The 16877-nt window shown below is 32.7% G+C and overlaps 1 long non-coding RNA gene across 1 annotated transcript; it reads left to right on the forward strand.

Annotated features, from left to right (window-relative positions):
* The first annotated feature begins 1111 nt into the window (after positions 1-1111).
* LOC116422219 lies at positions 1112-5286 on the forward strand. The gene is made up of 2 exons (XR_004232782.1): positions 1112-1513; positions 4327-5286. It is a non-coding gene; the product is annotated as an uncharacterized LOC116422219 (long non-coding RNA).
* The last annotated feature ends 11591 nt before the right edge of the window (positions 5287-16877 follow it).

Genomic DNA, 16877 nt, shown 5'->3' on the forward strand with positions numbered 1-16877 from the left:
TTTGCCTCAATTTCTTCAATTGCAAAATGGGAATATTAAAGGTCCTACCTCCCAGGGTTGTTATAAGGATCAAATGAGATAATAATTATAAAGTACTTAGCACTGTGGCACATAATAAGTGCTATATAAATATCAGCTACAATTATTATTAGTATTAATAGTATTGTGAATTTGAGATGACATGAATTTGGATCATTTTGTAGGAACATAAAATTATGTTAAAGAATTTCTTTTTAAATGTCATGCCTCTCCTTTGTAATTAAGCATATGTGTGTGTGTGTGTGTGTGTGTGTGTGTGTGTATTGTTTTATACAGCTGGATATTTTACAGTTAAGATCTATGTTGGACATTTACTGTAAAAAATGATTTTTAAAATGTTCTAAGACTCGATGTAATAACTAGATTACAAAAAAAAGAAAAGTATAATTTTTGTCATAAAAGTTTACATACCCTATATATCTATCCATAAATATCTTCAGGGTATATAAACCCAATTTTATGAATTTGTAATATTGAGATACAATAGCTCTATGCTAATTATAAGGAATTAATGAGATTAAGCAATTCATTAAGAATTGCTAAAATGTCAAAAAGGAATTGGTAATGATGATATAAAGGAAATTAACTATTATGTCATAAAAACAGCAGTAATTTAGAAGCCAAAAGAAATGAGATTTAGTTTTCCCTCTGAATTTCATCCTTTTTAGGCTTCAGTTTTAATCATTCATTCACTCATTCCACAACTTGAGGAGGTGACCACTATGTGCATCTTGAAGATGATAATAAAATATGTGTAAAACACCAAATTAGATAACATATGTAAAACACTTTGAAAAAGTATTAATACTGAGTGTGATAGGTGAAGACTTCTCATTTGTTCAAACTCTAACAGTTTCATTTACCAGAAATTATCTGACTTATGAGAAATGAGAACTCCAAGTTGCCTCTCTTCAGTGCTATTGTGAGATTTTGCCACATCAGCAGGAGTTAGACCATATAAGGTTATAAATGCTTTTATGACTTTGAGTTGGTTAATTTCTGTTTCCCTATTCCTTGTATCAGGGATAATTTTCCCCATTTTAGATTGTGAGCCAGCCTCCCAATCACTGGGATTGGACGTCAGTGGTGGAAGGGGATTTCCCATTTAGGGATATAAAATTTGGTGCTTTCCTTCTGTGATTTGCTTTGCTTTGTCTGACTGCTTGTTAGGAGGGAGATGCCTTTTCTTTCAAGATAGTAGTAAAATTTCTTTCTGCTTCCACCTTGAGGAATCTCTTTGATTATGTGAGCCCATGGTCTTTGTCCCACACAGATAAGATGGGGGCTCGTCTGGGATCTTGAAGTCTACTGGGAGAGGAGCTCTATTTCTGAGACTGGGGATAGGTATGCCCCACCCAACTTTGGCAGACCCAGAGGGTGAGTCACCTCCTGATGTGCTGAATGACAGGAGAAGAAAAGACTCTGATGAAGCAGGAACAAACCTGGAAAAGACTCTTATTGTACACCCAGCTGGGTGAGTAGAACAGTCATGTAAGTTGTACACATAGCCAAGAGGTAAGTGCTAAAGGATCGGGGGTTATTTGTTGACTTTTTGAGATTTAGGAGAGACTGATGACAGCTCCCAACCAAATTACAGTACAAACCCCAATAGGAAGAATGCTGCTAAGTAGGCTTCATGGGTGACTGAGAGAGAAGAGCAACTTCTCCTGATATTTTGATTCATGAAATCTTGAGACTCAGAGGAGACAGATGACAGCTCCCAACCAAATTATGGGCAACAAACAGTCTAAGACTGTGCAGTTAGAGCACAAAAGTGAAGTACCAATTGATAGTCCATTAGGGGCCTGACTAAGCAATTGGGATCTACCCAAGTATAAGAAAAGGATAAGAAAAAGATGATAAAATATTGTTGCTCTATGTGGAAAGGATGCTCCCAGGACTAATTGGGTATGTCAGGCTTAAATCTTGTAAAAGCTAGAAATAGATTTCTGTGTGTATCTTGTGTGAATGTCTGCTTTGCACTCTGTGTTGTACATTAAAAGTTAGCAAGCTTGTGAGAGATAAGAATTCAGCTTCTGTGTGGAATTCTTATCTCTGGCTTGGAAAAATATCAAGCTGAATTGCTGGAATCCATTCATAGTAGTAATTCTTTCAGAATGGCTCAAGTTAAGATCCTTCAATCCTTGACTCAGAGTCCTAAAATTCCTCTGCATCAAACTTGGTGTGGGTTGAGAGAGGTGGCTTTATTAGCTCCCTTTCAGTGAGAGACTGCTCTAGTTTTGGGAAATGAAAGAGAGCAAGGGAATGTAGGAGAATAGATTGGAATTTCAGATGACTTTGGGAATGGGGACCTGCACTTTTAGAAATAATAACTAGAAGGTTTGGTATCTGTCCTGTTTCATGGAAGGAGAGGAGATTTATCCCATAGAGACAATTTTGAGGTTATGATTCATTTGAAACTGAATTTGGGAGGTAATTCTGGCTCCTTAGAGATTAGGGTAGTGCAAGGAAAGGGAATATTTTTCTCTTTCCCTCCCTCTGCCTCTGGATGACTGCAGTAACCTTTCAGGGAGAATAAGGAAATATATTTAATACAGTGAAGATGGTAAAAAGCAAGTGGAAGAAGTGTCAGATCAGAGTGATAAAGAAATGAGATATACAGTTTTATATGTAAACAGAAAGATAAATGAGAAAGTTTAATCATATAGGAATGAGAAAAGCATAGATTGAAAGGAATTAGAGAGTTTGTAAACTTCTGGGAAAACAGAAAAGCAGTATATTTACCACTTTAAAAACTCCTGCAAGCAAGGGGCCTGAAACTTTGTTATCAAAACTCAGGCTTGTAGAACCATGCTAAGAAGAATCTCAACGTACAAACCCATATGAAGCAAAAATTAGCACATAACTCTTTCTTAGTTTACAAAAGAGAAGAAGTTTGTATGAATTGGAAAAACAACTAAAAGATAATTATGCTTCACTGGAACATCTAGGTAGATTTTAGGGAATCTCAAAAAACTAAAGTACTAGTTAATTTTAAATTAGCTTTTAAACTGGTATGTGTGTCAAAATTAGAAACTTAATTGGTTGTGCTACAAATTGGTTCTATTCTACTTGAACTGATAAGCAATGGGTTCTTTCTGAGATCATAGAACCCAGATCTGGTTTGTTATCTAGTAATCTGAATGTTATTAGAATATAAACTCAAAAACTAACAGGAGGTGGAAATGGGTTAAAGAACCTGTTGTTATTATCAGCTTTACAAACAGTAATTGTAATTTAGGAGATTGGGTATTTCCAACCTTGCTTGTGAATTAAGAGGAAATTACAGATGACCATTTGATGAGTTCTTATGAAAATTATAAGATTGTTCATTATGTTAAAACCTACGATTGGCAATCATTGTGTGTGTAGAACAAGAGTAAAAAGAAGATTTAGTAGTTACTGGAGTGGAGAAATCCTCACTCTGTAAATTAGTCAGGAGTTTCAGGATTGTAATTGTGGGATAGATATAAATTTCAGAGGTAGGGAATAACTTGCCAGACAGAAATTGTATTATACTATTGGTATTGGAAGTAAAGGTGTTGAACCATCAGTAAGATTTAAAATGCACCCTCTTTTGGTAAAATATGAATGAGAAAAATAGGAGAGGTTTAAAAATTCCCCACTTAAAATTAGTCTGAAAAGTCTAGAAAATGTGATGTGTCTGCTAAACAATACTTTATTATTTGAAGGGAAAAATAGGATTGCAATTAGTAAGAAAAGGACTTGTGAAGGATAGACTATTTTGTATGTCCCCTTTCAATATTCCTATTTGCCCCTTAAGAAATCAGATAAGATTTATGGATTAATACAAAATCTGGAGGCAGTAAATAATTTAGTGACATATTAGAAGAGTATTAAGAGAGCCTGGCTCTGCTACCTGGAGAGGGATTAATAGAATAACATTGGAATAAATAATATCTAGGTGTGGATTGCTATGGACTATTGAATTTTGATAAAGGAATCCACTTTATTTCTAAGGTTTTATAAGAAATAAAAGAAGAGGTGCTGCAAATTGAGTGCATCTGCCCTCATCAGGAAAAGTGAAAAGAATGAATCAGGTTTTTAAGAAACAGATTACCAAATTGATGTTAGATACTAAATTGCTTCGGACTAAATGTTTCTTTATTGCTTGTCAAAATATTAGAACTGTCCCCAGAAGTGATCCTGGACTTTTCCCATATGAGATGTTGTTTGGGTTAACCTATAAGAGAGGGGAAAGGGAAGTACCCTCTTTTGAAATAAATAAAAATAATTATATACTGGCATTATCCTCATCTCTTTCAGAACTTAAAAAGCAAAGATTGCTGATGCAGACAACACCTTTGGAGTATGCAGTTCCAAGAGAGTGGGTGCTTACTAAGTCCTAGAAGAAGCAGAGTGGGAAGGACCTTACCAATGTTGCAGATGACTGAGGCTGCAATCCAAAGACTGAGAACACCAGAGTTAAAGGACCTGTGGAGGAACTTCAAGAATAGATTGCTAAGGACAATTTATAATTTGCAAAAATTGACTTTGAACCAGGGTAGTTAAAATGTTTGGGTGGGAAAGGAAATGTATCAAAGAATACACACCATAGAAAAGTCCTAAAGATGGTTGGGGTGAACAGGTAGGAACGTCAAGCTAACCCCTTCTCTGGGACCCTTGTAGGTTTCTCTATTTGAAATATTACTGTCTTTTGAAACCATCTTGTCAGTCCTGTGAAGAGTTTATTTAGGTTTTATAATCTCCAAAAAAGGAATGGTTTATTGATAATCTATAAGTTTGCTATATAAAAATTATTTCTATTGTTTACTTCTCATACCAGAATGACTTTTGCTACAAAGAAAAGGGGTCAAAAATATTAAATGAAAATTTTTTATGTATGTGAAGTTTAGGAAATTTTGTTTTAATTGGTTGTATTGAACCATCTTAAAGTTGTACTTATTATTTAAAGGGATTCTGAGAATAGTAGCTAATTCCTTTGTTCCTTTGAACATATTTTTATTTTTAGATAATATGCAATTTTGAATTTATGCATATATATTAAAACTTGAGCCTTTGGTTACTAGTTATTGAGTATTTTAAAGCAAAAATTATTTGTGTAATGTTGAACTTAAAACCATCTACTTAGATATGAAAGATAAGCTGTGAACTTTCTAAGATGAATATTTTACTGTTATCATTGTAAGATCATAGTCAATACTTATTCAGTACATGTGATTCTTGAGAGCTAATTAAATTCACCTGAAGCTTTGATTAATGAGACTTACTTTTTAAGATAAAATCTCTTGGGACTATAGCTGATGTTATTTGGAGTTTTAAATTCAGGTATGACTCTCTGATGTATTATCAAATCAGTAATCCACCATCTGAAAGGAATATGCCACAAGCTACTCAGAAAACTGTGATCCTGAATTGTTATAGGTGGAAGTTAGTATCTGGAAAGAAGAGTTAGAAGAACAGTCTTGGCCTCTACTTAAAGTAGGATCCTCCAGACTCATTTTCCCAGTGGTGTTCTTTTGAATAAGAACCCAATTTATTATTCCTGAGTCTGGCTATAGTGTGGAATTGTTACTACATGATTAATTTAAAACTGACAATTACCTGAAGGCAAAATGAGCTAAAGATTATGTATGTGCTCTCAGGCTACAGCCTAAAGGACCAGTTTTGATGTTATTATAACATCTCTTATGGCAAGTTTCTATAATCAGAGCAAGTTTAAAAGAAACACATTTGACACAGAGAGACACATACAGAGTAAAGGTAAAAGGCTGAAACAAATTTATTATGCTTCAGATGAATTAAATAAAGCAGGGGTTGCAATTCTGATCTCAGATAAAGTAGAAGTAAAAATAGATAAGGAAGGAAAGTACATCTTGATAAATGGTACCACAAAAATGAAGTAGTAATGATACGAAATGTGTATGCACTAATTAGCAGAGCAGCAAATTTCTAGAGAAGGCTTTATACCAGTTATAACAAAACTATTCTAGAAGGGGACCTCAACCTTCCCCTCTCAGAAACAGACAAGTCCAGCCACAAAATAAACAAGAAAGAAACTAGGGAGACTAATAGGATCCTAGAAAACCTAGATATGATAGATCTCTGGAGAAAACTGAATAGTGACAGAAAGGAATACATTTTTTTTTCAACAATGGATGGCACCTACACAAAAACTGACCATATATTGCATCATAAAAATCTCACAGTCTAATACAGAAATAGTCAATGTTTCCTTTTCAGACCACAATGTAATAAAATTATATTCAATGAAGAACCAGGGAAAGATAGACTAAAAACCAATTGGAATTCTAAAGAATGAGTGGGTTAAACAACAAATCACAGAAACAATCCATAATTTCAAGAAAATGACAATTATAAGATAACATACCAAAACCTATGGAATGCAGCCAAAGGAGTTCTGAGGGGAAATTTTATATAGCTACATGAATAAAATAGAGAAAGATGAGATCAATGAATTAGGCATGCAACTAAAAAAGCTAGAAAAAGAACAAATCAAAAAACCCTAATTAAATACCAAATTAGAAATTCTGAAACTCAAATACATTAGTAAAATTGAAACTAAGAAAATTATTAATAAACCAAGAGTTGTTTTTATGAAAAAAAAACAACAAAATAGATAAACATTTGGTGAATTTGATTAGAAAAGGGAAAGAAAAAAAAACCACCAGCATCAAAAATGAAAAGGGTAAACTTGCCACCAATGAAAAAGAAATTAAAGCAACAATTAGAAGCAATTTTGACCAATAGTATGGCAATAAATCTGACAATCTGAGCTGGATTAGTATTTACAAAAATATAAATTGTCCAAGTTAACAGAAGAAGAAATAAATTACTTAAATAGTCTCATGTAGGAAAAGGATTTGAATAAGTCATTAATGAACTCCCTAAAAAAAATCTCCAGGGCCAGATGGATTCACAAGTGAATTCTACTAAATATTAAAAGAACAATCAATTCCAATACTATATAAACTATTTGGAAAAATAGGTAAAAATGGATTTTTAAAAAGAAGTCCTGCCAAATTCCTTCTATGACACAAATAGGACACTGATACCCAAACCAGGAAGAGTCAAAATAGAAAGAGAAAATTGCAGACCAATCTCCCTAATAAATATTGAAGCAAAATTTTTTCATATTAGCAAAGAGATTACAGCAATTTATCAGAAGAATAATACACCATGACCAAGTGGGATTTATACAAGAAATACAAAATCAGAAAAACTATTCCATAGTTGACCATATCAATAAGAAAACCAACAGAAATCCTATGACAATCTTGATAAAGGCAGAAAAAACTTTTGACAAAATATAGGATCCATTCCTATTTAAAAAACACTAGAGAGCAGATGGATAAAGGGAGCTTTCCTTAAAATAATAAGTTGTATCTATCTAAAACTTTATTTTTAATGAAGAGAAGCAGGATAAAATTATGCCCATTATCACCACTACTATTCAGCAACATATAGAAATGTTGGCTTTAACAATAAGAAAAGAAAAAAGAAATTAAAGGAATTAGAATAGGTAATGAAGAAATAAAACTATCACTCTACAGATGATATGATGATATACTTAGAAAATCCTAGAAAATCATTGAAAAACTGGAATTCAAAAACCACTGGAAACAATTAACAGCTTTAGCAAAGTGCAGGATATAAAATAAAAACACACAAATCAGCATTTCTATATATTACTGACAAAGCCCATCATCAACAAATAGAAAGAGAAATTCCACTTAAAATCACCGAAGATAAAAATAAAATACTTGGGGGTCTACCTGTTGAAACAAATCCAAGAACTATATAAACACAATTATAAAACACTTCTCACAAAAATAAAGTCAGATCTAAACAACTGGAAGAATAGCTATTGTTCATGGCTAGGCCAAATTAATATAATAAAAATGACAATTCTGCCTAAATTGGTCTACTTGAATTGCCAAAACATTATTTTATAGAACTAGAAAAAATAATAACAAAATTCATCTGGAAGAATTATTAAAAGGTTAATAATATCAAGGGAATTTATTAAAAAATACAAAAGATGGTTCCTTAGCAATAGCAATTCTAAAACTATATTACAAACCAGCAGTCATCAAAACTATTTGGTACTAGCTAAGAAATAGAGGGGAAGATCAATGGAATAGATTAGATACACATAACACAATGTAGTAGCCCAGCATTTGGTAAACTCCCAAATTCTAGCTTCTGGAATAATAACTCACTATTTTACAAAAATTTCTGGAAAAACTGGAAAATAATGTCAAAAACTCAGCATAGACCTACATCTCACAGCCCATACCAAAATAAGGTCAAAACTGATATGTGATCTGGGCATAAAAGATGGTACCATAAACAAATTAGGAGAACAATGGATAATTTACCTATCAGATCTTTGGAAAAGAGAGGAATTTATGACCAAAGAAGAACCAGAGAACATTTTGAAAAACAAAATGGACAACTTTGATTACATTAAATTAAAAAGGTTTTGTACAAACAAAACCAACAGAAAGAAGATTAAAAGAGAAATACAAAGCTGGGAAAAAATCTTTACAGCCAGTATTTCTGATAAAGGCCTCATTTCTAAAGGATATAAAGAATTGTGTCAAATTTACAAGAATATAAGATGGCAGGAAAAGATAATGATAAATATTAGGGGGGATAAGAGAAAACTGGGACAATAATGCATTGTTGATGGAGTTTTGAAATGATGAATCCATTCTGGAGAGCAATTTGGAAATATGCCCAAAAGGCTATAAAAATATGAATACCTTTTGACCCAACAATGCCACTGCTGGGTCTGTATCCCAAGGAAATCATAAAGGAGGGGAAAGAACCCACATGTGCAAAAAATGTTTGTGTGGGAAGAAAAAAATGGAAAATGAGTAGGTGCCCATAAATTGAGAAATGGCTGAACTAGATGTATATGAAGGTAATGGAATATCATATTGTATAAAAATGATGAGTTAGAAAAAGGGGAGAGATGATTGAGTGTTATGGGTAAAGACTTCTCAGAGTCACTAGGATAAATTTATTCAAACTGTATCACTTAGTTTCATTTACCAGAAATTATCTGACTTATGAGAAATGGAACTTCAAGTTTCTCTCTTCTATTGTGAGAATTTGCCACATCAGTAGGAGTTGACCAAATAAGGTTATGAATCTTTTTATAATTTTATATTCGTTAATTTCTGTTTCCTTATTCTTTGTATCTGGGATAGTTTTCCCCATTTTAGATTGTGAGCCTGCCTCCCAGTCACTGGGATTGGAGGTCAGTGGTGGATGGGAGATTTCCCATTTATCGATATAAAATTTGGTGCTTTCCTTCTGTAATTTGCTTCTTCTTGCCTAACTGCTTGCTTATTAGGAGAAAGACACTTTCTCTCACAAGATTTTAATAAAAGTCCTTTCTGCTTTCACCTTGATTATTTGAATCCATAGTCTTCTCACACATTATATAAATGATAGCTATTATTATTGTTTTTATGGCAATTGTTTGATAAATAATTATTCCTCTTATTAAAAAGTTTATAAGTTAGTCGTTTCTTCCATTTTAAAATAAAGAATTTAAATAAATCAACTTATAAAATAATTTTTAGCTTACTACAAAAGAGCTCCAGAGTAGGACTTACTGACTTTTGACTTTATATTCCCACATTCTACAATGGCACCTGGCACACAATTGCTCTTATTGTTGTTTTAGCCTAACACACAAAAGGCACTTATTCTTGCTGAATTGAATAGATTCTGAATAGTAGCAGGTCAGTGAATTTAGCAAAGACTTGAAAGGAAGAGATTTCAAATTCTCTTGATTTTACTTTTCTATGACTTTTCTAACATGATTAAGTAGTATCATCATTTATAGGAATTAAGGAACCAAATTCTTTGTTTGTTAATTATGTAGTATTTTATTTTTCTCAATTACATGTTAAAATTTTGATACTCAGTTTTAAAATTCTGAGTTCTAAATTCTTTTCTTCCTTCCTTCATTGAAAAGGCAAGCAATTTGATATAGGTTATATATGTGTAGTCATGCAAAACATATTTCAATATCAGTCATATTATAAAAGAAAACATACCAAAATAAAAATCTTCAAGAAAAATAAAGGTTAAAAATATGTAATCCATGAGGATAGTTAAATTCTTAATGTAAAAAATATGTACTCAAGTATTGAATAAAACATTTTGCAAATATGCAAGACAGTCCCCCAAATAACAGATCAGAAGATTAATCATCATAAACTAGCTAGGGAGAGACTGCCATAAAAAGTAAGCCAGGGTAGATTTTCCTTCTTGAATAAATCCCTGATCACATATTTTGGAGCATTCAACATGTCTTTATTGAATCATAGAATCTAAGAGTTAGATAGGAATAGAGGTCACATTATTCAGTTTCCTATCCATTGCAATAATTTCCTCCAGTTTTGAATCTTACTTCAACATCTCCCCTCTGGCTGATCGTGGGAAACTTTTTTCTTCATGAGGCAGCCCATTCCATTTTAATATAACATCTCTTTACTTATATACTCGCTAATTGTTCATAAATTATATTGATCTGAAATCTGTATTATTGAGTTCTCCAGAGCAAAAAGAGGAAAGTTACCCTATTAAACACACACATATAAACATATGTATTTTATATATAATATATATATATATATATATATATATATAGTGCCACGGATAAAACATATATATGTACACATACATATATATGTGATAGAGAATAAGAACATAAAGATTCCTACTCTCTAATTGAATGATAGATTTCTGAACAGCTGCAAAACTGAACAGATGTGCAGAATCTTAAGTAAGTTCTGTTTTCCAAGAAGGAAGGACACAGACAAAACAAAGAAGCAAAAGAGGAAGAAAGGAGATAATGAGAAACACATATCAAAAACTATGGTCTATGCTGCAGAAGGAGGGGCCTTTCATTTCATTGGATGGATAAATTCAGGGCCTAAGAAACAAGTTTCACATTAACAAAATAGCCCATTACAGTCTCCTGATTCTCCATCCATGTCTTTAATGTGAGACAATTGTATGCTGCAAATGTTATCTCCACTGAATAACAATCTATAGTAAATCAGCTTTGCAAATAGGAAATTTACCAGCTCCAGCTTATAGCAATTTTCCCTCATACTGAAATCCACAGAGACAATGGTGATACCCAGAACACTTACCACTTAATGACTGTTATTCCATACCACCTGGCCACCTACACTTAATAAGGATGGACATTATAGGCTATTGTAGCAAGCCTACAAATAATGACATTATTGTACAATTTCAAGTACCTAGCAAATTAAATTCAGTGTATCAACAGTAAAACAAATTGCATAGATTCCCTCCTTCCATCCAGCTCCCAATGCCCTGATGTTAACCACATTTGTGGACATGCCATTTTCCATAGAAAAATGTAGGCAGTTTGAGGGAAGGATTACTTTTTAATATTGTTTTATTTTTTTGTTTTTGTTTGTTTGTTTTTTGACTGGTTCCTAACATATAATGGGTAGTTAGTAAATACATTTTAAATTGAACAGTTCAAGAAGGGAACATTACATAAAAATTAAGTGTGCAGTATTATAGAGCTGATGTTGACCTCAGAAAGAAAGGAAATTGCTGGTTGATACTTTCCAAAGACCAAGGCAAGTTAGTCCAAACAAGTCTAAGTTCCAGACTCAAAAGGAAGTGAATGAGACAAAAGAATTTGTTGTATTTTTAGCCTTAAAATTCAGAGTTTCTCCTTTATATCTAAAAGTATAAAGAAAGATTTCCTTGCCTAATCATATTAATGACCAAGTCTTCCTTGGTACAATTTAATAAAAAGACAGATTCCTCACAGTCTGAAGCAAGATTACAGAGAGAATCATTTCTCTGTTTCCCTTTCTTGAATTTGGACCATAGCATGCACTTCTGTTTGCTAACAATATTAAATTGAAAGAAATATCATCATCATCATCATCATCATCATCATCATCCTCATAATGGGGGATTGTCTAAACTGGAAGCAGCTCTATTCCCCCAATATTATTCAGGTACTCTGAGGACACTATCAGATAATTTTTCCAACATTAATTTTTTAACTGTCTATTTCTGAAATATTTACCTCTTTTTGAGGGGGGGGAACATTCTAAAAACAGATGGTAACTGTCATTTTTAAAGCTGTGAAAGATGCGATATGATGGAAAGAGCATTAAATTTTCAAAGACCCTATGTTTCGACTCCAGCTTTTTCTCATTACATATCAGATATTCTCCCTGGACCTCAGTTTATACAATTGCAAAATGGTAAAAGTTATAGATATGCTTCCTAATTCATAGAGCTTTTTGAGCAAAATTATGTGCAAATTTGAGGTGCATATATAAGATTTTTTCAATCATTTAAATTAAGCTGTCCATTTGTTTTTGTTTTGTTGCTGTTGCTATTGTTGTTGTTTTAATGGATTCTGAGTAATGACAAAAATGTAGACCAGGAAAGCAGTGATCAGAGATAACTCTCCCAAGATTGCTCCTCCTTGGAAGCACTGAAAACTTGCTTATCTTCAGAATTCTAAAAAGCTGAAAAGCTTGAAAAGCACAAAAGAGCTTGAAGCTTGTGACATTGCCTCCCACATATGTAAGAAGAGTTCTACTTTAACATAAAGTTCAAAGTCAAGAAATAGGCTGGAAAATCAGACAAAAATCATTTAAAAAACTACTGAGATGGTAAGGAAGACCAAGACAAACTCAGGAGAAAACAATAATTTGGGAAAAGCTATAAACAAAGCCTTAAAGAAAAATGCTAATTAAACTAAAGCCCAACTAGAATTTCTGAAAGAGTTAAAGAAAGAGATAAGCATGGTAGGAAGAAATTAGAGAAATTAAATGAGAGTGACATAAGAAAATTATGAAGAGAATTAAGAGGCAGAAAAAATACTGAAGAAAATATCCTTAAAATAGAATTGTCCAAACGAGAAAAAAGGTACAAAATCTCACTGAAGAAAATAGTACTTACAAACTAGAATTGGGGAAGTGGAAAGTAATGACTCCACAAGACATCAAGAAACAATTTTAAAAATCAAAAACATTTTTTAAATATTTTTTATCCTTTTTTATCTTTTTTTTTTCCTTTTGTGAGGCAACTGGGGTTAAGTGACTTGACTAGAATCACATAGCTAAGAAATGCTAAGTATCTGAGGTTGGATTAGAATTCAGGTCCTTCTGACTCCAGGGTTTGTGGGTGCTCTATCCACTGTTCCATCCAGCTGACACACTTTTTTAAATAGAAGAAAATATGAAATATTTCATCAGAAAAACAATTGATCTGGAAAATAGGTCAAGGAGAGCCAATTTAAGAATCATTGGACTACCTGAAAGTCATGATCAAAGAAAGAGCTTAAACATTATATATCTTGAAATAATTAAATAAAATTGACCTGATATCTTTGATATAGAGAATAAAATAGAAGTTGAAAGTATCCACCAAGCACCTTCTGACAGAGATTCCAAATGAAAACTCCCAGGAATATTATAGACAAATTCCAGAGCTCCCAAGGCAGAGAAAATATTTCAAGCCACCAAAAAGAAATAGGTCAGATATTGTGGAGTCATAATCAGGATCTCACAAGACTTAGCAGTTTCCACATTAAATGATGGGATGGCTTAAAATATGATATTCCAGAAGACAAAGGAGCTAGAATTATAACCAAGAATCAGAGACTTAATTGAGTATAATCTTTCAGGAGGGAAATTATTTGATGTAATAGAGGAATTTCAAGCATGCCAGATAAAAAGATCAAAGCTGAATAGAAAATGTGACATTGAAACATAAGAATCAAGAGAAGCAAAAGTTAACCTGAAAGACCAATCATAAGGGTCTCAATTAAGTTGAATTGTTTAAATTTCTATATAGGAAGATGATACATGTAACTCCTAAGAACCTTATTATTATTAGGACAGTTAAAAGATGTCTATGGAGATGAATGATTATGCTGGAATGACCTCAAAAAAATGAAAAGAAAAAAAGCACAACGGGAAGGGCTAGGGGAAGACAGAATAGGGACATTTTTCTTACATAAGAGCTTCACAAGGAAGAACTTCCTATGTTGGTCTACTCATGTGGTCTAATTTATGAATTATAGCTCAAAGAACCTTCTATAATATTTTCCCATTTGCATGTTAGATATGACAAAAAAACAAGTATCTGTGATCCTATACATTTTTTTAGATACAGTTCTCATAAAATCAACCACTAGATAGATATAAATATAGATGTAGATATATTTTAAAATGAAGCCTATTGCAAGGGTGATATTGAAACAGGATAAACAATAACATTATTTGGCTGGTAATTGTGGAGAAATCAAAATGACAAGGGAACCCCAAAACTCTCTAAAACTACATCAAGTTGAAATTCTCCTTGAATATTGTCTTTGTGTAACCCACCCCAAGGAACCAAAATAAAGTGGTTGCAGTAATCAATTCCAAGATTTTCTACCCCTATTGTTGGCTCAAAACCACCCTTAATAAGTAGTCTCATCTAAGCCTTGGGGCAGTGACAGCATTGAGGGAATCTCATTCAACTGAAACTTCTGTCTTAGATTTCCTTATAAAAACAGCGATATTAAACTCACTCCTTGCAGAGGACCTAACATGCTATACCATGCCATGCTATGCCATACTATGCCAAGGAAACCTCTACCCACTGAAATAATATGCTTTTTCAGCATTACCCTCTTTTTATCTCCCTCACCTATTTTTTTAATAAGACTTTATATTTCTCTGTCAGGATTTCTCTGCTGGAAATTCTCTATCTCTCTGCCAGGATTGTTCCACTACTTTACTCCCCTGTCAGGACCTTGCCACTAAGGAATTCAGCCTTTCTATTCATGCATAGCAAAGGATGACTTTCCAATGCCAATAATAAACTTATTTTTATCAGTCTAGTTTTTCAGGTTTGTAAATTCCTTTACAAAGAACCTCTGCACCTCCAGAAGGGGGTTTCCAGAACTCCCTGCTATGCACCAAATCCAAAGGGATTCCCTGAATCACGAACCTGCCACTAACCTCATCATTTAACTCCCTGACCACCAGGAACCCTAATCTCATCATTTGGTTCCCTGAATCTAATCTCATCAAAAATGTATTCCTTTCTCTCTATTGCTACATTTATTCATTCACTTAAATATTGGTTGAACAAGGACTTGTGTGTAGAGGAAGATATAGAGTTATATAAGTCTCAGAAGTCTTCCTTCAAGGATTTGACTTTAGTAGGGAAAATAAGGTGTTTACCCACATAACTAAAATACAAAGCATATGTGCTAGATACCACATTAATGATGCAAAAAAAAAAAAGTGCGGAAATTAAGCAAAAATTACTTCTGGCTGAGTTGTTATAGGATTATAGATCTAAAACAGAAAAGGATTTTAGAGTTTCTCTTGTAAAAACCCCTTCATTTTGAAAATAAGAAAACTAAGACTATGGGAAGGTGCATTAATTGCCCATTGCTCCAGAAACAGAATTGCTTCCACTTCTAACTTCCAAACAGAGCATCTTTGAGTAGAATTGAATAGAGCATTGAATATTAAATGCTACCTCTTGAAAATCTCAGCAAATTACTTTAGAATGAAATCAGAGAATTACACAATTTAAGAATTGTAAAGAACCTAGTCACCTTGCCCAACCCACACAAAAAAATGAATCCTCACCATCAGAGACTAAATGAAGACTTGGACATCCAAGGAGGGGAAAACACACCATTTTTTTAGAGGCAGCACATTCTGCTGGATAGCTCTGCCAAGAAGATTTCTGGGATCTCTTAGAAGAGTGATAAAAATTCCTATGCTGAAATTCTACTTACAGAAGGAGACAAAGAAGAAGGAGAATGTTGGAGGCAGAAAGGAGGTGGAAAAACACAATCATAGAGCACTTATTTAAAAAATCATATTTATATTGTGAATACCAATTCCTATCTTGTCATTCAATACAATAGCCAATAAACATTTACAAAGATAGTGACTTTCTTGAGAACACAGTACTGGGTACTGATGAAAAAAAGATTCAGTTTCTTCCCTTGCCTTCAGCAAGATTATAGTCTAGTAAAGTGAAATTCTTGACTATAAAAATATTTTTCAAGATCATAAACTTAGAACTGTAAGAAACCTTAGAAATCATCAAATCTGATCCCTTCATTTTAAAGATGAGAAAATTTCAGAAGCCCATGGACCCTCTCAGGTTCACATGAATAGTGTCTGAGGTAGGATTCAAATCTAGTCAGATTTTCTTGACTTCAAAAGCCCATATTTTATCCATCAGGCCAAACTAGTTTTGCTGCTTCTTTAAATTATATTTTTATTTTATTTTTATAAATGCAAAATTATTTCTTTACATCTATCTCAAAAGTCAAGAATTTTTTTTATTTTCTATTTGCTGATATCACAAAAAGTGATTTATTAATTGACAGATTACCTTGATCAAATATTACCCTGCATCAGAAAATCCATTATTATTCACTATTTTTATTTAATAATTTATATATCTATATCTATATATAGATATATGTGTATGTGTGTATAATATATATATATACATATTTTAAAGCATTTTGCACAGTGCCTGGTACATAGTAGGCACTATGTACATGTTATTGTTCCTGTTATTGTTACTTTACATTAAAAAGCAAAATTATTCCTTCTAAAAATATCTTAGAGTTATTGTCTAAAAAATGTTCTATATGACCAAATAAATTGTTTTAATCTCTTGTCTAACTGTACGACTCATTTCCCTTTAAAAAACAAATAAAAAGAAATAACTCTAGATTTTCACTTTCAAAGCAAAGTCAAAGTAAAAAGGGAAAT

Source organism: Sarcophilus harrisii, chromosome 3 (genome assembly GCF_902635505.1).
Source record: "Sarcophilus harrisii chromosome 3, mSarHar1.11, whole genome shotgun sequence".
NCBI lineage: Eukaryota > Metazoa > Chordata > Mammalia > Dasyuromorphia > Dasyuridae > Sarcophilus > Sarcophilus harrisii.